The 17,166-nt window shown below is 40.0% G+C and overlaps 1 long non-coding RNA gene across 1 annotated transcript in view; it reads right to left on the reverse strand.

The window, feature by feature from the left end:
• Nucleotides 1-17,166, reverse strand: part of LOC134485600 (uncharacterized) — a 54,420-nt gene that overhangs the window by 35,663 nt on the left and 1,591 nt on the right. The window contains exon 2 of the long non-coding RNA XR_010063754.1: nt 16,172-16,681. This is a non-coding gene — a long non-coding RNA (uncharacterized LOC134485600). The remainder of the gene's footprint in view (nt 1-16,171; nt 16,682-17,166) is intronic.

The raw sequence follows: 17,166 nt of genomic DNA on the forward strand, positions 1-17,166 counted from the left end.
CTCATCTGAGGCATTTTTTTCATATTTTGAGTTAGTATCCCCTCTCTGGGTGCTGTAAGCACATTTGAGGGTAAACTGACCATGGAGCTGAGGCCCTTCATTTCAGTCTCCAATGGATGCTTGTTCAGAAAGCTTGCCTTTGGATTGATTTACTGACATCTTTCTTTAGGTTAAACTTCACTTTCAGAGCATAGGACAAAGGGCGTCTTCATAAATCTGTTGGTCATGCTGAGTTAACTTTGGCTAATGGAGAAGAGAGCTGTGACAGTTCCCCTCAGGAAACATTGCTGCTTGCTTTGGAAGACCTAAATATAGTTTACTAACAAGAAGGAAAACAAGGTAAACAATCCCCCTTAAAAGATTCTTTCCAGATATTTTTAAAATAAACTCATATAATGTCCACCAGTTTCCTGGCTTAAGAGTCCATCCAACAACACAGCCATCTTTCTTTTCTAATAAAAACACTTCTAAGTCCACAGAAGTGTGTGCTCTCACTGAGTTGCCTCTACAGGAAGTGGATATTCCAACATTTTCAAGAAGAAAATGATCTAACTATAAGACCAAATTACTTTTCAAGTTCCCTTTCATCAAATAATTACTTGTGGAATTATATTTTAGCGCCAAGACAATCCGTTTAGAGTTAAACAAATAACAATTACCCACATATAACCATGAATGCCAGGAACTGTTGGTATTGATTCTAGGTAAACTGATCCTGACCACAGCCCCCAGAAGCAGATGGTACTGCCGTTGGCCTCATTTATAATGCAAAGAAACCGAGACACAGAGAGGCTTAGTAATTTGCTCAACATCACAAAGCTAGTGTATGGCAGACTAGAATTCGATCCCAGCCAGGTCCTGACTGCCTTTGTTTGGCAGACACGTAACTATGCTAACTTCCTTTCATTTGTCTCACTTTGGCTAATAGTATTGCTTTGAGAAGGTGTTTTGATGATGGTTTCTAGATTTATATATTTATTTTTTATAAAAAATTCATCTGTTCTTATGTTAATGGAGTTTACCGTGGTATGTCCGTAATATATAACCACAGGCAGGTCATACCCATCCACCCTTCCTCCATCTGTGCCCAACCACTAACACCCTTCCCAGCCTCTCGCCATCCCATCTTACTTCCAGGTTGGCCCTTTGAATGCCTACATAGACAATAGGCATTACTTACTTTCCTATGCCTCATTTCGTTTGTGTACTATGATGCCTTCTTGAAAATGTAGGACTTTGTACTTCCCCTGGCGGGACTATACTTCAGGGCACACATACCTGCTCTGTCCGCAGCACCCATTCATCTGTTAGTGTGAGCATAACCTGAATCTGTATCCTAGCTGCTGTAACCACTGCTGCAATAAACGTGGTGTGGGAGTTCCTCTTCTGCGTTCCCACTTCACATCGTAGAATAGAGTAGCTGGACCAAATAGTAATTCTTGTTTTAATGTTTTGAAGCATGCCTTATTTTTTCCCCATGGGGGCAAGTTTAATTTATATTACCACCAGTGGGGCATAATGGTTCATTTGTCAGTACAATTTTGTTACATTTATATTTGTTTATTTATTTAGCTACTTACTGTGTGTATGTGTGTGTGCAATTGTGTGTATGAGATTATGTGTGTGTATGAGATTGTGTATGTGTGTCAGTGTGTATGTATGTGTGTAATATTACTGCTCTACACACTATAGAGTAACTTATAGCTGGACACAGCATAATTTCTACACTTAGTTCATTAAAAATTAGCATCAGATTGGAGAGATGGTTCAGTGGTTAACAGCATTTGCCACTCTGCCAGAGGAACTGAGTTTGCTTACGAAAACCCATGCTGAGCTACTCATAACTACCCATAACTCCAGAGTCAATTGATCTGATGCCCTTTCTGCAGTCCACAGGTACTGAACTCATGTGCACAAATAACACACACACACACACACACACACACACACACACACACACACACAGAGAGAGAGAGAGACAGAGACAGAGACAGAGACAGAGACAGAGAGACAGAGAGAATTTTAGCAATTAGCATGCTTCCAAAATGATTCCAGCTATAAAAATGGGAGCATATTCATCCGAGAGGAATGATTTTTCTGTACATTTCAAGCAAATCATTCCTAAGGGTTTTATTTTATAAAACTATAGATTTCCCCTTAAAATGTAAGAAAGAAAATCACTTTATAGGGTTTTTTTGTTTTGTTTTTTGTTTTTAGCTAACAAATTTTGTTGGTAAATCGAATTTTGTTGGTAAATCGAATTCTAAAAAGAGATTAATATTTAATTACTTTTGTCATTTCTGGTATGATGACTTCTTTGAACAATAAGCAATGTTGATTATTTACATCTCTTGTTGGGTATCATAATGCAATGCTAGACAATAAGAAAAATCGTTTTAGAGCTATGCGACTGACATATGCTCCAAATACTATTGGATGACCTCCTTAGCTCTTGAGTCATTAGCTTTTAGCAATCTGGTCAGTTACTACAATGCATAGCTCTAAATAATGCATATATGAATATCAGTAGCTGCTCAGCTTTACCACGAACAAGAATGACTCGGATTCTGGGTGAAGAATTCGAGGCTCCCGCACAGTTTGAACATTTTATAAATTTCCCTAAAAATTATCAGAAACTTTAAAGCAATTTGTGTAAGCAATTTGACTGTTAATGCAAAGCCCAACCCTCACATCAAAGAGAATGACACTTTTTTCTTATTCTGATGTAGATATATGTCATCATGATTCAGGAACACAGACCCAGGTTGCCCTGAATAGTGTGATGGTAACATAGTCACAACTTTTAGAGGCACATAACAAAAGAAAGTAATAAATCAAGTCAGCCTTCAACTATATCTGTGGGAGCCACCAGCCAGGTGTGTTTTAGCAAGGCAGGAAAGACTGATATATGCTCCAAATACTATTGGATGACCTCCTTAGCTCTTGAGTTTAAATGAGCTTTTAGCAATCTGGTCAGTTACTACAATCGGCCGAATTTACCTAATAACTGAAAAGGCATTATACCAGACACAGATGTGCACAATGAACCATGATGAAGGGAGACAGTACAAGTTAATCTGGCTCTGGACTAACAACATTCCAACTCTCTGTAATCATTAAATTCTAGTTAGATATCAGACTTGTAGAATATTCAAGAGTGGCCTTTCATTCTGTAAACTTCAGTTCACAGAATACATCCAGAATTATCTTTTCCATACCCTCAAGCCTTTCTAATCTATCGTTTCTTATATGAAACAAAGGGAGTATCTTTCCTGCTTTTCTCATTAAGAGAAACAATTCTTGAAAACCCAAAATCGATAGCAAGTATGACTGGTCTCTAGGACCTGTGTGTCAGGCAAATGTTGAATGTTTTGTGCGTGTCCGTAAATATCATTAAAAATCCTATGATGTCACTGTTATTCCTGTGCCCACTTTACATACAAGTAAAGAAACAGAGATCCAGAGATCCATGGTTTCAAAGCTGGGAGGTGACAAGGCCAGAGATGGGTATTGGCAGTTTAATGAAAAACCTACAGTCTTTACTATGAAATTTACTGAATAAGAACTTACTTATGATGTTAGCTATACTAACAACATTTAAAATTTTAGAGTGATATGATTATTTACAAGTACAAATATTTTATACACATAAAAAGTTTTATTAGACAATAATCAATCTTACTCTTACAATAGTTTCAATATTGTTCCAATATAGTCTATTGATTTTTGAATATATTATATATACTATTTTAGGGATGCATCTCTGGGGGGCTGGGTGGTACACATGTTCCTTGGTGTTTGGATAGAATACTGTACAGATATTTGTTAGGTCTATTTTATGTATTTAATTTTGATGTTTCTCTGTTTTGTTTTTCAGATGATCTCTCTATTGGAGAAAGTGAGGTAGAAAAGTCACCTATTACTACCAAATTGGAGTTAATCTTTGTCTTTAAGTTCAATAGTACTTGTTGAGGTTTGGTCTTTTTGCTATGCTAAATATTGATTGTTTCCAGAGACTACACATAGACTCAGGTGTTGCTATGTAACCTTGCCCACAAGTTATCTCTGATTGGTGAATAAAGATGCTGACAGGAATAGCTGGGCAGAAGAGACGTAGGCGGGGTTTCGAGTTCCCAAGCTTCGGGTAGGAGGACCATGAGAGAAAAGAAAAAGGTGGAAAAAGGAAAAAGCTGCCATGGGATACAAATCTTAAAATAATGGCTATGTGGGTTGGCTAATTGGAGTTAAGAGGAGCCCAGACCAAACATGGCATATTATATAGTGGGATCATTGTCTGGAAAATAGACAAAATAGCATAGAGAATAGGTATCTGCCCAGCTTTTGTGCTGATTAAGGCTTACTATAAATATAGAGATTATGTGTGTTTTTTATTCAGGACTAAATGGTCAAAGGTAGGGTAGAAGCCCCGGGTTGGGTTTAAATATTTCTACAAGAACTCTTTTTATGAAATTGGGTGTGCTAGTGTCCGGTGTATATAGCTAGAGTATGATGAGATGATGTCTAGTGGTAGAGAAAGGAGCAGGCTATAGTGTTAAATAGGACAGTCATGCAGTATTTATTAGATGGGTTTTGTGAACACAGGCAGTAGAAGGTGAACTTATCCAGCCATTTTTCTGAAGAGAGTGTTCCAGGGAGAGACAGGGAGCTCATGACATCAAGGGGGAAGAGTAGCAAGTTCAGGTTTGGCCCTGTGTTTGACTTGGTATTGGACTGCCAAGAACAAATAGATGTTGGATTAGCCGTTGCATATATAAGCCTGGAGCTCAGAAGCAAGATCTGGACTCAAGATAAGTCCATTGACACCAAAATGGAGACTCAGCTTGAATTTTGGTTTAAATCACTAAGAGAATATAGCTAAATAAATAAACTAACAAACAAACAAACAAGCTGATGTCAGTCTTGAGATGCTTCAAAACTAAGAGGTTGGGAAAATCTGAAAACTGGAAAGGATACTGGGGAAAGTCTACTGAGGAACAGAGGAGAAACACAATTACTTTGTTTCTTCTCATTGCCACCATTGACTACTCTGGTTAGGTATTTGTTTGTTTGTTTGTTTGTTTGTTCGTTTGTTTGGGGGATTGTATTATATTTTGTTGAGACTGCCCTCCGCAGTTTGTGTATCGAGTTGACATAAGAGTAGCCAGCATGATCTGTGGGCTCGTATAAAATCAGAAATAAGCTGAATGCTTTCTTATTCACAGAGGGGAGAACCATAGCACAGCTATAATCATATCAAAGCACACCCAAAAGTCTAGGTGTGTAAATCGAGTCTTGTTGCTCAGTATCCAGCATCTGGCACTCACTCATAATCCTATGGCTTCAAAAAAGATTGGGCAGCACTGATGGTTTACCTTAGAAGCTCAGGCCAGATCTGCTGCACATGTGTAACTTACTTTTATGGTAATCCCATGGTTCCGGCATCTCCAATTTTCTGAGATCTCTACTGTAATGGAGACTGCATCTTCATCAATAACCTCTCCTGGCCTCCCTAATGGAACTCCTACCCTGCTACATTATGGCAAGCATTAGTTTCTCCCCATGATCACTTCAATCCTGGGGCCTTTATGCTACCCAAAATGGTATTAGGGAAAAGATTCATACACATTTCCAAGTCTTAATACCAAGTCAAAATACAACCTTGGTCTCCTGGAACACAGGTATGGGGTGCTAAGACTGAGGAAGTCCATGTTTGAGAGCAATGCTTATAAGGAAAGCCTAACTAATGGAGTCCCAAAAGAAAGTTCTAAGAGCCATTTAAAGAGTCTGTAAGGGCCATTGATAGCTTAAATTAAGAACCAGTAAAGTGAAAATTCTACTTTACTAAGACAATTGATGCTGGTCAGCTGAGGCTGAAGAGTCAACTATGCTTAAGAAGAGATCAGCAGGGCTGGAGAGACAGCTCAGTGGTTAAGAGCATTGACTGCTCTTCCAGAGGTCCTGAGTTCAAATCCCAGCAACCATATGGTGGCTCACAACCATCTATAATGAGATCTGATGCCCTCTTCTGGTGTCTGAAGATAGCTACAGTGTACTTATACATAACAAATAAATAAATCTTTAAAAAAAAAAAAGGAAGAGATCAGCATCACTGAGGTGAAATTTTTTGAGAAATACTTCCTCAGGGTCAGCGCGCAGAAGCTGTGTTCCCGAGGGATTTGGGGTTGCATCTCACATTGGGAGTGAAGCTTAGTAACATGTAAGAATCACCTAGTTGGTACTGGTTTTGAAGTACCAATTCTGGTCACCTTCAAACCTACCTCCTCTGAGTATGGTGATCTTAGGGGCGATACAGATTCACATGGCGTTTTGCTCAGTCAGGCTCACATAGTGAGGCAAGACACTTGCTGAGGCAAGACCCATGGAGGACATGTAATATTTGGAGGGAGAATAAATAGGACCCAGTGGACTGTGGGAGAGGCTGGGCTTGGCTTAGCCGGGTTGCTGGTAGAGGTAGCTGAGCAACACTTGTTCGTCTCAAGTCTTTGCTGATCTTCGCTTCTCTGAGAGAGGCACAGCCAAGAACTTTTCCTAGCATTTCTGTTGGCCCTGGGGCCTCCTGCAGATTTGGCTGAGGCCTGTTCCTGCTGATCGTGTTACCACTGCTGCTATCCTGGCAGTACTCGACTGGACTGCTGATGTATCTGTGAAGTGCTTGCGAGTAGATGGAGCTGCTGCTGCTGACCTGTGAACTGAACTATTGGTTTCCTAACAATGCAAATGATATTTGCTCCAAAGAACCATTTCTAAACAGGTCCACCTCCCCCGTATCCTTTCTTTTCCATTACCTCTGGTAGGCGGTGGGCTAACAGGTTAAAGCATTTAACAGCCATCATTAAAAACAGGGTTTGAAAAATTACAGTTACAGAAATGTGCACACACACAATACAATGGTACACATCATGGGGAGCTTCTACATCTTTGGTGGCTGAACGTTGAGAGCTTTCCCACACAGTTTACTAGGTGACCAGCATGCTTGACAAGTGATCTGCTTTATTAGCGTGTGTCCTAAAAGAATAGATGATGCAGAACAAAACTGAGACCCATAGGCATATGGAAGCAAATAGTCCTCTGTTATTTCAAGCCATTGTTGCTCAATTGTAGTAATCTGTGTTGGTGGGTTCTAAGGGTAAGAAGGAAAAATAAACGGAATAAAAACATAGCTTATACTCATAGTTGATAACAGCTTCATATATGAAGGGCTGGAAAGATGGCTCAGTGGGTAAAGTGCTAAAGTGCTTTTGAAGTTTGGATCCTTTGCTTAGAGGTTTTATTTTCCTTCTTTTTATTTACTCTTTTTTGTATACTCCAGATTTTATTTCCCTCCCAGTCCACCCTCCTACTGTTCCACATCCCATACCTTGCCCCCACTCCCATCTCCATGAGGATGTCCTCACTCCCTACCTCACCAGACCTCTAAATTCCCTGGGGCCTCCAGTCTCTTGAGGGTTAGGTGCATCTTTTCTGACTGAACCCAGACCCAGCAGTCCTCTGCTGTATATGTGTTGGGGTCCCATATAAGCTGGTGCGTGCTGCCCGGTGATCCAGTATCTGAAAGATCTCAGGGGTCCAGGTTAATTGAGACTTCTGATCCTCCTACAGGGTGGCCCTACTCCTCAGCTTCGTCCAGCTTTTCCCTAATTCAACCAGAGGGATCAGCAGCTTCTGCCCATTGGTTGGGTGCAAATATCTGTATCTGACTCTTTCAGCTGCTTGTTAGATCTTTCAGAGGGCAGTTATGATAGGTCCCTTTTCATGAGCACTCTTTAGCTTCAGTAAAAGTGTCAGGCCTTGGAGCCTCCCCTTGAGCTGGATCCCATTTGGGGCCGGTCCCTTGACCTTCTTTTCCTCAGGTTCTTCTCCAGTTCCATCCCTGGAGTTCTTTTAGACAGGAACAATTATGGATCAGAGGTTTGGCCGCTCAGCTATTAAAAATGAGAACATCCTGAGTTTTACAGGCAATTGGATGGAACTAGAAAATATCAATCTGAGTGAGACAACTCAGACCCAAAAGGACGTGCACGGTATGTATTCACTAATAGGTAGATATTAGCCAGAGGAAAAAAAGTACAGAATACCCAAGATACAGTCCATAGAACTCAAAAAGTTCAACAAGCTGAAGGGTCCAAGTGAGGAGGACACCTCAGCCCACTTGGGAGGGAGAAGAAAGCAATCACAAGGGAGGGAGGGAGGAAAGAAAGGAGGGAGGGAGGGACGGAGGGAGGGAGGGATGGTGGGAGGGAGGGAGGGAAGTAGAGAAGGACAGAGAGACCTGGGAGGAAACGGGGACAGGGTGGGGGAAGAGGGGAACATGATCTGATATTGGGTAGGGGGAAAATGACTGAAGCCCCGAGGGCCAGCAGAAAGAATGGAAACAGGCAAGCTCAGGAGCTAGGAGGTGGGGGAACCCTCTAGAATGTACCAGAGACCTGGGAGATGAGAGACTCTCAGGACTCAAAGGGAGAAACCTTAGATGAAATGCCCTACAGTGGGGAGAGGGAACTTGTAGAGCCCACCTCCAGCAGAAAGACAGAGCATCAGGTAAGGGATGGAGTTGCCATCCCACAGTCAAAACTCTGACCCATAATTGTTTAGAGTTCTTAACTTGATGTCCTATCAGTGATTAGAACTCTTTGAAAGGACTGGGAGATGGCTCAACAGTTAAAAGCACTACTGCTCTTCTAGATCTGGGTTTGACTCCCAGAACCCACACGGCAGTTCCTAACTGTCTGTAGCTTCAATCTCAGGCATCTGTGGAATAAGACTGACTCCCTGTGGGTTCATGCATTTGAATGCTTAGGGAGTGGCATTAGGAGGTGTGGCTTTGTTGGCATAGGTGTCCCTGGTTGAAGGAAGTGTGCCATTGGGGGTGGGCTTTGGGTTTTCAGATGAGTAAGGCAGGTTCAGTATGTCTCTCTCTTCCTGCTGCCTGCCCAGTCAGATGTAAAACTCTTGACTCCTTCTCCAGGCTCCTTCTCTAGTATCATGCCTGCTTACATGCTGCCATGCTTCCCAGCATAAAGATAACTGAACCTTTAAGTCCGCCCAAATTTACTGTCTTCCTTTGTGAGAGTTACTGTGATCATTGTATCTCTTCACAAAAATAGAACCTAAGACAGTAGTTAGTATTGAAGGACCCTAGTTCTTACTAAAGTGTAGGAGCTATTAAGAGGCTTGGCCTGATAGAAAGTAGGTAGGTTATGGGGACCCTAGGAGCTTTCGCCAGCTTTACACCCACCACCTCAGGTCAGGATTAGGCCAAGTACCAGCTTCTCACCTTGGGTCAAGGCTAGGCCAAGTTTCATTTTCCACTCACAGTTCTCAGGAGGAGCAGGGACATTCTTGAAAAGTCAAAGAAGGGTTGGGGATTTAGCTCAATGGTAGAGCGCTTGCCTAGCAAGCGCAAGGCCCTGAGTTCGGTCCCCAGCTCTGGAAAAAAAAGAAAGAAAGAAAGAAAGAAAGAAAGAAAGAAAGAAAGAAAGAAAGAAAGAAAGAAAAGTCAAAGAATGTACTGACATAGTCACCTGACCCTCTGGTCCCAGGTAGAGCTCGAATGAATGTCATATGCTTGCTAGCCAATAGATTCAAAGGTCAATATGCTTAGCCAATAAGTTTAAACTGTAATCTTGCTGATGCAACCTGTACCCCTAAAAAGTATAAAAACTGCTTGTTATATCCATTTGAGGTCGCCTTCCAGTCACTCGCCATCAGGGCTGATTGAAGGTCTACCCCGACGCACTGAAAAAATAAACCTCTTGAGTTTGCATCAAACTCCATTCTCGTGTCTCACTTGAGGGGTCTCCCAATAGTTAAGACTCACTTTGAGCCTCACAGTATCAGGGACTGACTTGGGTATTGCTGTGATAGGTCTGACCATACTTTTGTTTGGAGGAATTCAGACTTGGGAATTTTAGATAGGAAAGCAGTTGAAAGCTTTAACTGGGGTTTAATGGGACACCTACATGTTAGTAGGAACGTAGAAGACAGTGGTGCTGAGGGTGAATTGAACTGTGGAGGTTTGGCTCAAGAGGTGTCAGATGAGAAGAATATTAGTATATGGCCTAGAGATCATTCTTGCGATATTTTGGTGAGGGATGTGGCTTTTTTTCTGATCTTGTACAAAAAAAAAAAAAAAAAAACCTGCCTGAGGTTAAATAGAAGAGTTGAGGAGATTTCCAGACAGCGTTGTGTTGCTCAGTTATTAGTGGCCACACCTACGCTGTTCTTTAGTGAAAAAAAGCAAACTGAGCTAAGAATAATTTTAAAAAATTATAGTCTTAAGGGGGCACCAGGAAGTATTATGGAGTCAATTCTAGTGCTAAAGGAGATCAAAAGGTTTAAAGAAACACCAAACCAAGCACTAAATGGAATAAAGGTAATGGTGGCCTCAGGCAAGATTCTAACTCAGCTAGATTTTTCAACTTGTAAAAAGGAATTTTTAAAAAGTCTAGGGTCTGGTGCAGTGCACACCTTTAATCCTAGCAGCACTCCAGAGGCAGAAACTGGTGAATCTTTGAGTTGGAGGCCAGCCTGGTCTACAGATCAAATTTCAGGACAGCCAAGTTTAGGCAGTGAAGTAAAGCATTAAAATGAGAAAGCTGGAGAAAATCTATTAGAGGGCCACATTCCAGTCCCAGCAAGCAGCAGAACCGGGCAGCTTCAGAAATGTAGTTCTGGCTTTAGAGTCAAGGATAGGAGGCATCTTCCTCTGAGACTAAGGCTGCTGAAGCCAGACAAACGTCAGGGGTGTCCCTGCATAGAGGCCTAAAGAGGTCATTGCATTGAGCTGTAAAGATGAATGCTGGCTTACCTTGGAGACCCCAAGATAGTGGAGATGCCAGAGTTGTAGGATATCTGTCATGAAGAGCTATTCACAAGAGTGGAAACAACCCAGAAGAGAGAAGTATGTTACTATCAACAAAGCTGAAAGGAGTTGGAGACCTGAAGAACACATTGACACTAGACATGAAGATACAGGGTTTGGAGTTTGTTTTTGGTCTTGTTTCAGTCCATCATGTCCTCTCTCTACTCCCTTTCCTCCCTTTTGGAATGATAATGGATATTCTGTACCATTGGATGTTGGAAGTATGTGATATGCTTTTAAATTTATATTAGTCTTCTGTAGCTGGCTGGGGATTTTCAATGAACCCAGTCATATTTAATTCTAACCATATTAATAACATCAACAATGGAGGGCTTCAAGGGCATTGCTCCCAACAATTATTAAAGCTTCTATTTATGGTAATAGGAACATACTGCTGATTAGATTCATATAAGAATGTCAGATAGCTGGTATCAAGATGTGGCCAGGATATTTATTTTTATTTACCTATTTTTATGGGTGTTTTATCTACATGCACTTAGACCACATGTGTGTCTAGTCCCTGGGAATGTCAGAAGTAGCACCATATGTTGTCTTAGGGTTTCTTTTGCTGTGAGGAAATGCCAAGGCAACTCTAACAAATTTTAACAGGGTTGCAGCTAAGAGGTCACCATGAGTCTCAGAGATTTGAACTTTGGGTTTTAAACAATGTTGAGACTGTGACAGACTTTGTGGACTTTTGAAGTTGGATTGAATGGATTTTTGCATTATGATATGGCTACAGACCTTTGGGGATCAGGGTTGGAATGTGGTAGATTGAATAAGTTGGCCACCTTAGGCTCATATATTTGAATGCTTAAGGAATGGCATTAGTTGTGGCTTCGTTGGATAAAGTGTGTTATTGAGTGTGGGCTTTAAGTGTTTAGAAGCCTGAGCCAGGTCCAGTGTATCTTTCTCTTCTGCATGCTGATCCAGATGTAGAACTAACTCTTGGTTTCTTCCCCAGCACCATGTCTGCTTGTGCACTGCCATTCTTCCTGATGTGATGATAATGAACTAAATGTGTGAACTTGTAAACCAGCCCCAATTAAATGTTTTCATTTCAAAATGAATAATAATATGATACGTCAAGATACCCAATGTGATGACCTGTAACCTTTCTGAAAAACCAACATCCTGCTTACTAATAGATATGACAAACCTGTGACCTTTCTGATATCCTGTCAACATCAGCCTATTCCCTGACCACCCAAATATTGTGTTCTTGGCCTGTATGAATGTTTCTTACTTCCCCCTCCCTCTGTTACCCATGTTATGGTATAAATTCAGCCTTGGAAAAGATCAGAAAAGTCACCTTGATCAGACTTTTGTCTTGGCATCCTTCTTCGCGTCTCTTGTCCCCCATTCTCTTCCAGGTACCCCCAGGACCCTTCACTTACAAATAATTTATTAAGAAAATATTCCTTACATTTTTACTTGTACACTCACTGCTTACAAGTTGGTGCCTAGGTGGCAAGGATCAGTCCAGCATATCAGTTCTTACATACTTATGTGGACTGATTGCTGTGATGTCAGAGTTTATTTTGATAGAGCTTGTATGTGTTGTTATGAACTTTCTTAATATATGTGTGAACTGACTGATATAATGCTAGTTTAACAGAGCTTACATATGCTGTTGTGGACTCACATAGTTCAGTTCTCCTTTACTTAATTCTTCTCATCTTTATTTGGAATACTTGAAAACACTCTGATCATACTTGCTTATTAAATATTCAGTAACACATGGAGTATCTGTGTACTTGACACATTGTTCTAGTTTGCTTTTTATAGCTGTTATAAAAACCTAAAACAAGTATATTGAGAAGAGTCAGAATCCTTCACTGAGGGAACTCAAGACAAGAAGAAGCCAAGGCAAGAACCTGGAGGCAAGAACTGAAACAGAGTCCATGGAGAAGTGCTATTTACTAGCCTGATATTCATGCCTTTGCTCAGCTTGCCTTTTTCTGCAATCCAGTTCATCACTCAAATGGGGGAAGGGATTCACCAATCATTAATCAAGAAAATACTCTATTATCAGTGATTCTCAAGCTGTGGATCACAACCTCTTAGCAAGTCTCTATTTCCAAAAATATTTACATTACGATTCAGAATAGCAACAAAACTACAATTTTAAAGTAGCAACAAAAATAATTTGATGGCTGGGGTCACCACAACATGAGGAACTGTATTTAAGGGTCACAGCATTAGGAAGGTTGAGAATCACTACTATATATGCTTGCTTATAGGTTATCTAATAGAGGCATTTTCTTAATTGGGATTCCCCTTCCAATGAGGAAACCTGATGACCTATTATAATTAAAATAACATTATTCCATTAAGTGTTATTCTTTCAAAATGACAAGTTAAGTCTAATCTTATCTAATATAAAGCCAAAACCTTAATCCTATGAGAATATCTTCTAATATAATCTCTCACTGTAAAAGAGAAGCTTAGCCTTCTATCTCTGCATATATTTTCATTTGAGGGCGAGGTTAGATAAGAGTGTTTATTACCATATTCTCACTAAGTTAATATCTACTATTGAAAAGCTTGGGGTAAAATTTCTTATACAGATACTTTAACACACAGGTAGCTTTGTCTCTTTGTTCTTCACTGCTAAGCAACCAAACACTGTCATTATGTAATCTGAAGTCTATTGGTATAAATGTGCTTGGCATTGATCTATTTACTCATGCCTAGAAAATTTAATAAATGAACAAAATATACTTATAACTTAATTAATAATTCATAAATGTCAGTGCCTTTATGGAAATTGGTTTTTCACTACTACTCTATAAACAACCTTACCTCATTCTATTTATTAGTCAAATTCCAGATGAAATTGCTACAAAAGTGTATTTAGTAGTATTTCCAAGGGCCTTGGAGTATAGTGCCTGCTGTAGAAGATGCTACGAGTACTGAAGCACCTATTTCTCGGCTGCTGAGGCTGTTGGCTCTAGAGAGCTCACTGATGAACCCTCGGGCTGGCTCTTTGCCTAGAGTTATTATGTAGCTGTGACAATGATCTATCCCTAATGACTCACTGAAGCAGATTTCAAAGGCCTCAACTGGGACTCATCTAAAAGACCTTCAGGGCACACATGGGATTCATCCAGACCTTCATTCAAACTGGATCATAGATTTACTTCTTCCTTAAATGAATGGTTTTCAATTGGGAGCGATTTGGGCCCAATGGGACCTATGGTCAGCTTTGGACACAATTGTGGTTTTTTTGTCACTATAGGATTGGGAAAGGATGACTACTGATACCTGGTAAGTTGAGGTCAGGCATGCTGTCTAACTTCTCACAATGCACAGGATCTCTTGTGCAGCAAATTGGTCCCAAAATATCAGTAGTATCAAAACTAAGAAACACAGGCAGCTTACACCCACAGAAATTATTCCTATTAACTTCCCATGATGATCCTCTTACATGTTATTATCAAAATCTGAACCCAACCCACAATAACAATGTTTATCTGAGAGTTATAAAGTCAGTTAATACCTATATCCTTTCCAACACAGGTTCTGTGTGTTCTAAGCTTATCTGTCTGGAAAGAAAGAGATTCATTCTCCTAAATATCTATTATTACTTAATTGAAGCTAATAGAATAGAAACCAGAGGATGAATTGAATAAAATGATATACACAAAGGCACTGTGCACTTTACTTGTTCAACTTCAAACTGGGTAGAAGGAATCCTGCTATGGGTAGTATTGCTGTGGGGAATTAATTTGAACTCCTCCTTAAGGGTGAAAAAACGGCATAAAGAAGGATGCATGGCAAGAAGGGACTCTTTATTGACAATGTTGTTGACAACTAAAATAAGTCAACTGAAGAGCAACAGTGGTCAGTTACATCACCAAAATTATCCCTCTTAACAAAGAAATAAATGAAAAATTCTACAACATAGGACGTCAGAGTAAAAGAAAAAAAAAATCCTGGTTGTTTTTCATGTGCAGAGTGCCTACATGAACATGATAAGAAAGCCAAGGATGCAGGCTGGCAGACAGTGTTCCAGGACAGCATACATAAGAACATTGAAGAGCATTCTGAACCAGAAAACACTCTGGTTACACATTTCAGTGAACATCTGTTCATTAAGTCAGAAGAGAAATTATTATTCTTACGACACACGACGATGGAAACAGAACATACCAAAACCCATGGGGTATAGCTAGGAGGGACAATGCAATAATAAATCTCGAGGACTTAGGACAGCAATCATAATCGAAACCTCAAATCAGTAGGAGACAGACAAAGGTTACAACAGAAATAAATAAAGCAGAGTGAGTGACATATGGAAGATGACTGAAGTCAACAGGTCGTTTTTCATATATTTTTCACAAATTAGCAAATAGTAAAATTAGAGACAAGAAAAACAGATATTTCAATTGAGCCACAGAAATAAAATGGATTAGGAATTATTTTGAAGAAAATATATGGTAACAAAATTTAGAAATTTAGAAAAAACTGGAATTTTTTTTGGAAATTTTCTACCAAAATTGAAACAAGAATATATTTTTAAAAAAGCTCTGACTAGGGGCTGGGGATTTAGCTCAGTGGTAGAGCGCTTACCTAGGAAGCGCAAGGCCCTGGGTTCGGTCCCCAGCTCCGAAAAAAAAAAAAAAAAAAAAAGCTCTGACTAGACCAACATCAAGTATTGATACTGAATTATTAATAAAGTTTTCCAACAAGGAAAGCCCAAAGCCAAGCAATCTTGTAGTAGAATTTTAACACTTTTTCAAGTAACAATTTATCAAAATGTGTTTAACTTTATTTTATTTGCATTCCTGTGAAGGCATCAGATCTCCTAGAACTGGAGTTATAGACAATTGTGAGTTGCAATGTGGATGCTGGGAATTAAACCCCGGTCCTCCAGGAAGAGCAGCCAGTGTTCTTAGCTGCAAAGCCATCTCTCCGGTCCCTTCAAACAACATTTTTAACTGCTTACTTACCAAACTATTCCATTCTACAGGATTGAAATTGAAGCACTACATTTTATGAAGCCAGCATTTTCATGATACTAAAACCTGAGAAGGACAAATAAAGAAACCCTAGAACAAAATCTTTCATGAGCATATATTCAAAAAATACTGGAAAATTAAATTTAAAAAACAAACAAACAACAAAAACCTCAAAATACCATACATGGAAGTTAGGTTAGATTTGGGTTTCTATGCATCTCAATAAATATTTTATGACACATATCTTAGGGTCTTATTTCTGTGAACAGACACCATGACCAATGTAAGTTTTATAAGGGACAATATTTAATTGGGGTTGGCTTACAGGTTAGAGGTTCAGTCCATTATCATCAAGGCAGGAACATGGCAGCATCATAGCATCCAAGCAGGCATGGTGCAGGGGGAGCTGAGTTTTACATCTTCACCCGAAGGAAGCCAGGAACAGCCTGAGCATCCTCAGGCATCTAGAAGGAAGGTCTCCAAGCCCACCCCCATAGTGACACACTTCCTCCAACAAGGTAACACCTTCTAATTGTGTCACTCCCTGGGCCAAACACATATAAATCATCACAACACATAAAGAGGGGAAAAGATAAAAATCAAACAATTATCTCAGCAGACACATAGCAAGCATTTGATAAAGCTCAACATTTCTCCATGAGGAAAGCTCCTAAAGTTGGCATCATAATAAAACTGAACACAACAAGTCCACAGTCATCATCTCACTGGATGGGAGAAATCTGAAAGCATTTCCCCCACAACCAGGAAAAAGACGATGATGTCATCCACAGCAGGCTCATTCAGTACAATGTTAGTCTTCAGACAGCAAGATTATCTATAAGAAAAAGAACATAAAAGTGAGAAACAAACCCCAAAAAGGATTAAAAACAGGAAGCAAGCCAGATTCCCCTGTTTGGGGATGAATGTTCACATTTCTATCGAAATCTAATGAGTATTCTGAGAGAGCAACAGAGAAGGTAGAGGGATGGAGTGGAGTAGCGGGATCCAGAGCCAGCCTAGGAAGCCATGTGCTTTTCCGCATACTCATGACTAGTTTGCTGAGAAAGAAAGCATGAAAGCAACCCATTTACAGTGGCCGGAAATACGCCTAGGAATAAGCTTTACAGAGGAGGTGCGAGACCCGAACAATGAAAATTATAAAAAAAAAAAAAAATCAATGAAATTCATCAAAGAAGGCATTGAAAGGCAAAGGACAGCTCATGCACATGTTCTGTGCTACAGAGTCAATGAATCCTCATCTCCGAACAGAACTAGAAAAAAGGAAGCACAAAATCCCTCGATAGCCAAAGTGGAGCAGAA

The sequence above is a fragment of the Rattus norvegicus genome, chromosome 2, assembly GCF_036323735.1.
Source record: "Rattus norvegicus strain BN/NHsdMcwi chromosome 2, GRCr8, whole genome shotgun sequence".
In the NCBI taxonomy this organism is placed as follows: Eukaryota; Metazoa; Chordata; class Mammalia; order Rodentia; family Muridae; genus Rattus; species Rattus norvegicus.